At 42.5% G+C, this 7,859-nt stretch overlaps 1 non-coding gene across 1 annotated transcript; it reads right to left on the reverse strand.

The window, feature by feature from the left end:
• Positions 1–716: 716 nt before the first annotated feature.
• LOC122805684 lies at positions 717–875 on the reverse strand. The gene has a single exon (XR_006365398.1). It is a non-coding gene; the product is annotated as a U1 spliceosomal RNA (small nuclear RNA).
• Positions 876–7,859: the final 6,984 nt, after the last annotated feature.

The following is a 7,859-nucleotide window of genomic DNA, read 5'->3' on the forward strand; positions in this document are numbered from 1 at the left end:
GTCAACTTACTGGCTCCTTTTCTCATTCATGAACTAAGGTCACTGGTGATATTTTTCGATACATTTCATAAAAGACATTTCAAATTTCTGTTTTTACATTCAGGATGTAGTATCATAAAATACTATGTTAGTTGGGAATGAACTAGGAACTGGGAGTTAACCACTGTACTATCATGCCACCTTACCACGCCCTTTTTATTTATTTGTCTTTACCAGGAAAGTATGACTGGGCAATACCCATTCTCAGCAGAAGCCCAGGAGAAAAGCTGCATTTGCTTACATTGCATTATACTTAGTTTCAGTTAAACACAGAGTAGTTACATATCTATTTACATTTATACACGTACAGTAGTTAACATTTATATATTCTAAGATTTTACAGAGGTAGAAGTTAATGAAGAGAAAGCCCACATACAACTTAGTGGACTGTACAGGCAGCAGTTATGTATAAAACTGTTTTGTCATTTCAGTGAGAGTTTAGGAATATTCTGTTTAATGAGAATATTTGGAGAGTATTGTACAGTGAGCACAAAGTCTTAACCTGGTGATGAGCATGTGCAGGATCAGGACTGGTTAAGATGTTGTTTAAGCAGTGGTTTAAAGCTACTGAGTTTGTCAGAGAGTTTTGTGTGGGGATACTATTCCAGATTTTAGCAATATATTGAGAGTAGAGCAAGCCTCCTGCAACATTATTTGACTTATTTGTGAGTAGTAAGAATATGTTACTAGAATGGAAATGTTACCATAAATTATGCAGTTGAGTTCCCCTCATTTGGGGAAATCACAGAGGTCAAACCCTCCAAAGTGAAATGGAAGACCCTCACCCTGGGAGAAGCACCTTCTTGATCATGGTCTCTCCCCTGCCAGGTAAGTATTTATTTCTGACTAAACTGCACTTGCAGTATGAGCTAAAAGTTTGCTTATTTTTACATGACCTTTATAATATCTTGAAGAATATAAATCAGTTAACCAATATTTTGCTTATATTTACTTGTCATCATCATAATTTCTGTATAGTGAATTGATTACCCTATCTGCAGTTGGGCTGTTTAAGTGTTTTTATGTACAGCAGTGAAGTTTCACATGAAAGTGCTTCTGTTCTCATGCTCTTCACATGGCTTGACCACTTAGCTTGAGCCAACACTTTAAAAGTCTGTTCCATTGAGAAGACCCTTTTACTTCTCTTTATGAAGCATTGGAAAAAGAAGAGGTTGACCACACATATTACTTTTTTATAGTAGCAGGAATAGTTTAGCAAACTATGCCAGCTTTTTTTATTAACTAATCTGCTTGTTGGTCAGTATATTTGTCTTTGCTGATGCTATTTGTTTTCTAGCAAAAGTGCCACATTCATGTGTTTGCTTAATAGACAGCATTGTGGAGATGCAGGACCCTTTTCAGTATAACTTATTCTGAGTAACCGAGCACAGAAGTATGAAATACAATACAGTACAGCATGGAAGAAAATATAATGAATACCAATGCAAATAATAAATGAAGTATACGTGAACAAATAAAAGTACTGAAGTATTATTTTCACTATTCATAGCTTTCAATATGAGATGTGTATTGTTAAAAAAAGAATGAGTTGTGACTATTCCAGACATGTAAACTAGCTTATATCTTGTGTGATCAGAAATTTCATTCATTCTGGCTGGTGAGGGGGAGGTGAGGGCTGTGCCAGGCTCCCAGATTACTAAAGCAGTCTTGATACAACTGAAATACTTAGAGGAAAAACTCATAAAGTCCTCAAAATATGACTGATTTGTAATCATGCTATTCAAAATAAATAAAACTAACACTGAACATCCTTCTAAGTTGGGAACAGCTGAATAAAATGAACACTAACATCCTTCTAAATTGGGAACTGCTGATTGAGGGCTCAGTGTCTGTTATTCTAAAAGTGTATCAATTCTGCTTTAAGCACTTGGGCTTCAGGCCAGTTATTTTACATTAGGAAGGTTTGTGGCCTGCACTGTGGTGGCAGGACAGGTAGCTTACATCCCTCTAAGTTGGGAACTGCTGATTGAGGGCTCAGTGTCTGTTATTCTAAAAGTGTATTAGTTCTGGTTTAAGCACTTGGGCTTCAGGCCAGTTATTTTACATTAAGAAGGTTCGTGGTCTGCACTCTTGTGGGAGGAGAGGCTGGACTCTGCCCTTCTGAACTGGGAATTTCTGGTTAAAGGCTTATAGTGCCTGCATATTTGAACTGTTTCTTACTGAAATTGGTACACCTTGTTTGCTGTAGCATAGACTAGATCCAGGCCTGCTGAATCTAGCTTTGTTTGTATGCTTGTTGTTTGTTTGCTTGTTATTTCCCTGAAACACTAATTCCACCTAAAACACAGCTTTTCAGTGCTTCTGTGGATCCCTAGTGATATCTGCATTGCTTACTGTACTTATTTCCTTGTTTCACTTGAAAGAAAGTTACTGTTTGTCGTTTTTGCATTTAAGTTACCTGTAACACATTGCATTTAAGTTACCTGGCACTTGCTCACTAAAGCAATTATATGTCAGCACTAAAAAATTAAAAGCACTACACCTTCACAAACTCCCCTTGAGTACCTTGTTCCCCATTGACCCTTTTTTTCAATTATAAAGGAAGTCCCAATACTATTCTAGCATGTCCAAAGGTCAGTTGTCAATCTCCTCTCCGTTCCAGCTGGTGAATCTGGGAATCTTGAGGCAATGTTACAACTGCCTCATGTACACAGACAACCCTCTCCTCCTCCCAACAACACATGTGAGAGATGCAACCATATAGCCAAACTGGAGGCTAAGCTCTCTCAACTCAGTACTGGCATAACCAGTCAGGAGGAGAAGGAAACCACACTCACTACAATTCCAGTGTCACATAGACCTACCACGACAGCAAACCAAACACATAAACACACAAAAACATACTCGGAGGCTCTAAATAAGAATCTGCCTAAGCAGCAGAGACCTCCAAAGCAGACACCCAAGCAACCGCTACCCCAAAGCAAAACACATGCAACACATAGCTCACAAAGCCAGTGTGCCGAACAGTCATAGCCCTTAAGGCTAAACAACACACCTGATACACTTGTAATAGGTGACTCTATCATAAGGCACACTGATGTCCCGCTCTCCAGGCTGAACAAGGAGAAGGTCACGGTGAGCTGCCTGTCGGGCGCTAGGATCCGCCACATAACACAAGCACTCAGGTCACTCCGAGGCAAGTACAAATATGACTCGGTCATTGTCCATGCTGGTGTGAATGACCTGAGACGTACCTCCCTGGACTACATGAAAAGAGACATAGAGGAGCTCTCTGAGCATGTAGCCCAGGCCGGTATGACCCTGACCTTGAGTAGCATCTTACCCTCACCTAGAATGATGCCACAATATGAAGACAAGATCAATTTCAACAACTGACTTAAGTATTGGTGTCATTCAAAGGGGATCCAATGCCCGTCAGCCTGGGATGACATGCTTGACAAGCCACAATGCTTCACTAGGGATGGCTTGCACCTGTCACCCCTGGGCTTTTGGATATTGGCAAAGGCTCTTGCTACCCCCATAGTGCCTTTTTTAGGCAAGGCTCAAAAGACAAACCCACCTCCATAGGTATCGCAATGGATAAGAAACTTTGAGTAATGCTACTCAACGCCAGAAGTCTAAACCTCAAGATGCATGCACTCGAAACTCTCCTTAGCATGGAGAACATTGATATCTATGCAGTAACAGAAACCTGGTTCAAGGCTCCCGAGAGCACCCCAGCACTACCAGGTTATACCTCATACCATGCTTTTCGGCCCCAAAACTTGGACCGAACCACAAAGGAGGGGGAGTATCAATATTCGTCGAAGATACCCACACCTCCAGGTTGGTGGCACAGCACGAAGCATCAGCGACTATCCATGTGCAACTAACAGTAGGTAAAACTGCCTTCCAGTTTATAGCCTGCTACAGACCACTCTCCCAAACCCAGGAACCTCATTCGGCCTTCATGAGAACACTGGAAAATATGAAGGTCTCTCCAAACACCACTATATTGGGCGACTTCACCTACTCAAACATAGACTGGGAGCATTACTCTAGCTCCAACACCCTAGCCCAAAGGTTCCTAGAGTTTATAAACTCAAATGCTATGGAACAACTTGTTACCACTCCCACAAGAGGGGAAAACATACTGGACCTGATCATCACCAACATGGGGACTCTATGCTCCAGACCAGAAGTGTATCCCTCACTGGTAAGATCAGACCATAAACTAATCTCACTGGATATTCACATCCCGACCCCACCCCCTGCCCAGAAAACCACAGTGAAAAACTTCTCTAAAGCAAATTTCACACTCCTCAAAACCGAGGTGGAATCCTTCAAAGTCCCCGGGCCTGTGGAAAATACGGACCACACCGCAGAATCCTTTATAAATGCATTCTATGAACACCTTCAGGAATGCATGGATCATGCAATCCCAAATAAAACCAAGACCCAATCCTCCAAAGGCAGACGTCCTGTCTGGTGGACCCCAGCCATAAACAAACTATACAATAGAAGGAGGAAGCTACTACATGATAGAGCAAAATCCCAAAAAGGGAAGGCATCTCTGATCAGTATTAGCAAAAAACTATGGGCACTCATAAAATCGTCTAAGGCCAGCTTCGAGAGAAAAATTGCACAGGACACTAAGGATAATCACAAGGCTTTCTTTAGTTATGTTAGGAACCTGGGTGGAATTCCCAGATATGCTCAGAATTAGTCCAAAAGGACAAAAAATACACCGAACCCACAGACATTGCCAACATCCTAGCTGATGGGTTCAGCGCAAACTCCCCCCCCACCAAAAGGGCAAATATCTATCCCAGCAAAGTGCTGCCCCCCTGACATCTCAGATGCTCAGGTAAGAGGCGCCCTCTCCAAAGCAAAAAAACACAGCATCAATGGGACCAGACAGTGTCCCGGGCTGCGTCCTACATGAACTCCAAGAAGAGCTAAACCCAAACATAAAACTACTGTTCAATCTCAGCCTTACTACAGGATATGTACCCAAAGAGTGGCGTACAGCAACAGTGGTCCCTCTCCACAAAGGTGGTGCCTCAATGGATCCTGGAAACTATCGCCCCATAAGCCTGACTAGCTTGGTCTGCAAAGCTATGGAAAGGATCATCATAGACCTCATAAATAAAGATATTGGGGACCTACAGACACTGGATCCTACCCAATTCAGCTTTGTTAAGGGCAGATCCTGCCTCTTAAACCTGGTCGATTTCTTTGAAACAGTCACCAAGGCCATTGACGAGGGGAAGGTGGTCCACACAGCCTATCTGGACTTCGCAAAAGCCTTTGATACAATACCCCACTCGGGCATTATAGATAAGCTCACCAGCTTAAATATAAACCTCTCTGTCACTAGATGGGTTGCAAACTGGCTCAAGGACAGAACCCACATGGTTAGAATTGCTGGAGCCATGTCAGACTCCAAACCAGTTACAAGTGGCGTCCCACAAGGCTCAGTCCTCTCCAGCCGACACAAGCATCCTCCAAAAGCGCCTCCCAAATAAAACCAGACAACTGGTGCCAGAGCCATGGCCTCAAGCTAAACGCCAGTGTATAGTCATCCCCTTTGGCAAAAACAAAGTGCCCACAAATTACCACATAGGTGGTAATCCATTAAGTACAGAAGAAGTAATTAGGGACCTGGGGACCCAAGTTGATAGCAATCTCTCATTTGACAACCACGTGGCCAAAGTGGTTAGAAAAACATTTTATATAGCCCACCTAATCATGAAGGGATTCACATCTAGATCAGAGGAGGTCATCGTGCCTCTTTACTCATCCCTCATCAGGCCCATAATTGAGTACAATGCACATTTTGGGGTGTACCTTACCAGACACCTGCAGCAACTGGAAAGACCCCAAAATTACCTAATCATGAAGGGATTCACATCTAGATCAGGGGAGGTCATCGTGCCTCTTTACTCATCCCTCATCAGGCCCATAATTTAGTACAATGCCCCTTTTGGGATGTACCTTACCAGACACCTGCAGCAACTGGAAAGACCCCAAAAGTACCTCACCAAGAGGATCAAAGGGCTCAAACAGATGCCATATGCTGCCCGGTTAAAGAAACTCCAGCTCTACTCAGTGGCATACCACCTGCTCAGAGGCGATCTGTGCCTGACGTATAAAGCCATGTCCAACCCGGAATTAATGGACATGCTGCACCTCAGAAAATCCAAATCCCATCAAGCTACGCGCTCAAGAGACTTGAACCTCGGCACTGAAATAAATAGGACATGCTGAAGGGACAGATTCATAACCCAGAGGCTTCCTTCACTCTGGAATAAAATCCCAGTCCAGGTTAGGCAGAGTCCCTCATTGACTCTCTTCAAGAGGAATCTTGATGAGTGGATGGGAGATCGTAGGTTTACCCCGGGTATCACTTCTGTGTCACTGTTAGACAGAGGCACAGTATACTAACCTCGAAAAAGGGCATAGCAAAATTAATTTAAAATGGGTGGCGAAAGCCAAACACACTCTGGCTAGGCTTATAAATGCCCTAGGGCAGATAGCCTAGTATGAACCTATGAATTGTTTTCACCTTAACCAATCAAAAAAGTCTGAAGTGCTGTCACTTAAAGACACAATATCCTTAGACTGCATTTTCCTGATATAGATATCACTTATTTTTTAATCTTTTTGTCATCAAGCATAATGTCTTGATTCGAAATTTTGAATCTCATCATTGTGCCAATTTAGTACCAGGATAGCTAAGACCACCTTTAGGCACAGCAACTTGACTACTTTTCAAGATGATTTCTAACAGCAAGTCTAGGGTGGGGATATTCCCAGAGTCAGACAAAATACTGTTGCAGCACTTAGGTGAATTGTGGGAGAAGGTCTTGAAAACTTACCTCTGTTCTCATCTTTTGTATGTCTAGTGGGAAGAAGAATTTAGATGATCTCACCTGCTTTGTATGCCCTTTCCATTAACAGCCCATTTCCTAGGGAAGGCAGATGACTTCTAAAGTCACCATTATAAACCAGTCTCCAAAATATCAGATTTCTTTGTTTACTCTTATGGGAGACAACTAAACTACTTGGGCAGTAAGCACTGGCAGTACTGACGTGTTTCCAGAGCAAAGGTCAGTTGTAAGAGCCACTCTCCACATTGGTTCTTACCATAAGATTCTTTATCCAGGCTGTGCCAGAAAGATTCTGTTACAGGCTATCTGTTGATCTTCAGATTACAAGTAACAGATTAATTTTAATGCATTAAGTTGTCAATGTGCTTCTAAGTAACTTAAGCAATATGGTCATTAAAAGGCAAATTGAGTCAAGCCACACTCTGAGGTACTTCAAGGAAAGTCATTCTCAAGCATGGAACTCTTGAGTTTTAATATTACAATATGAGAAGATGTGTCTCTTATATCAAAAAGTATAGCCATGATCTAGTCATTGGATATATTTTGGCTTCTCTCCTCCTGCTTAACCTCATGACCTTTGGACCTGTGCATTGCCCACTGGCTTTTTTGCGTTTTTATATGTGAATATTGGATGTTGGCCTCCTGGGGATTCATGCTGCAAGGTTAGTTCTTTCTTACTGAATGCCCTCCTCACTGTTGCCCTCTCTCTCCCCGGTGCTACCTGTATAGGAACATCAGGGCAAATGACAGATACATGCTTCCATGGATGGTTTCTGCCAGAAACAGCTTCCATCTTATTTATGCAATGCTAGTCTGCCATGTAGCATAAACAACTTGCAAGAGAAAGGAGAACTGACCACTGGCCCTTCAGATCTAGCCTGTTCCACCCTTCTTCACCCAGGAAGCTAATCAAACCCAGGTCCTCTGTGCCAGAGGTGTGACTCCCTTTGTGCCACTGGGTTAAAA

The sequence above is a fragment of the Protopterus annectens genome, chromosome 6.part1, assembly GCF_019279795.1.
Source record: "Protopterus annectens isolate FY-2018-M chromosome 6.part1, PAN1.0, whole genome shotgun sequence".
Lineage (NCBI taxonomy): Eukaryota > Metazoa > Chordata > Ceratodontiformes > Protopteridae > Protopterus > Protopterus annectens.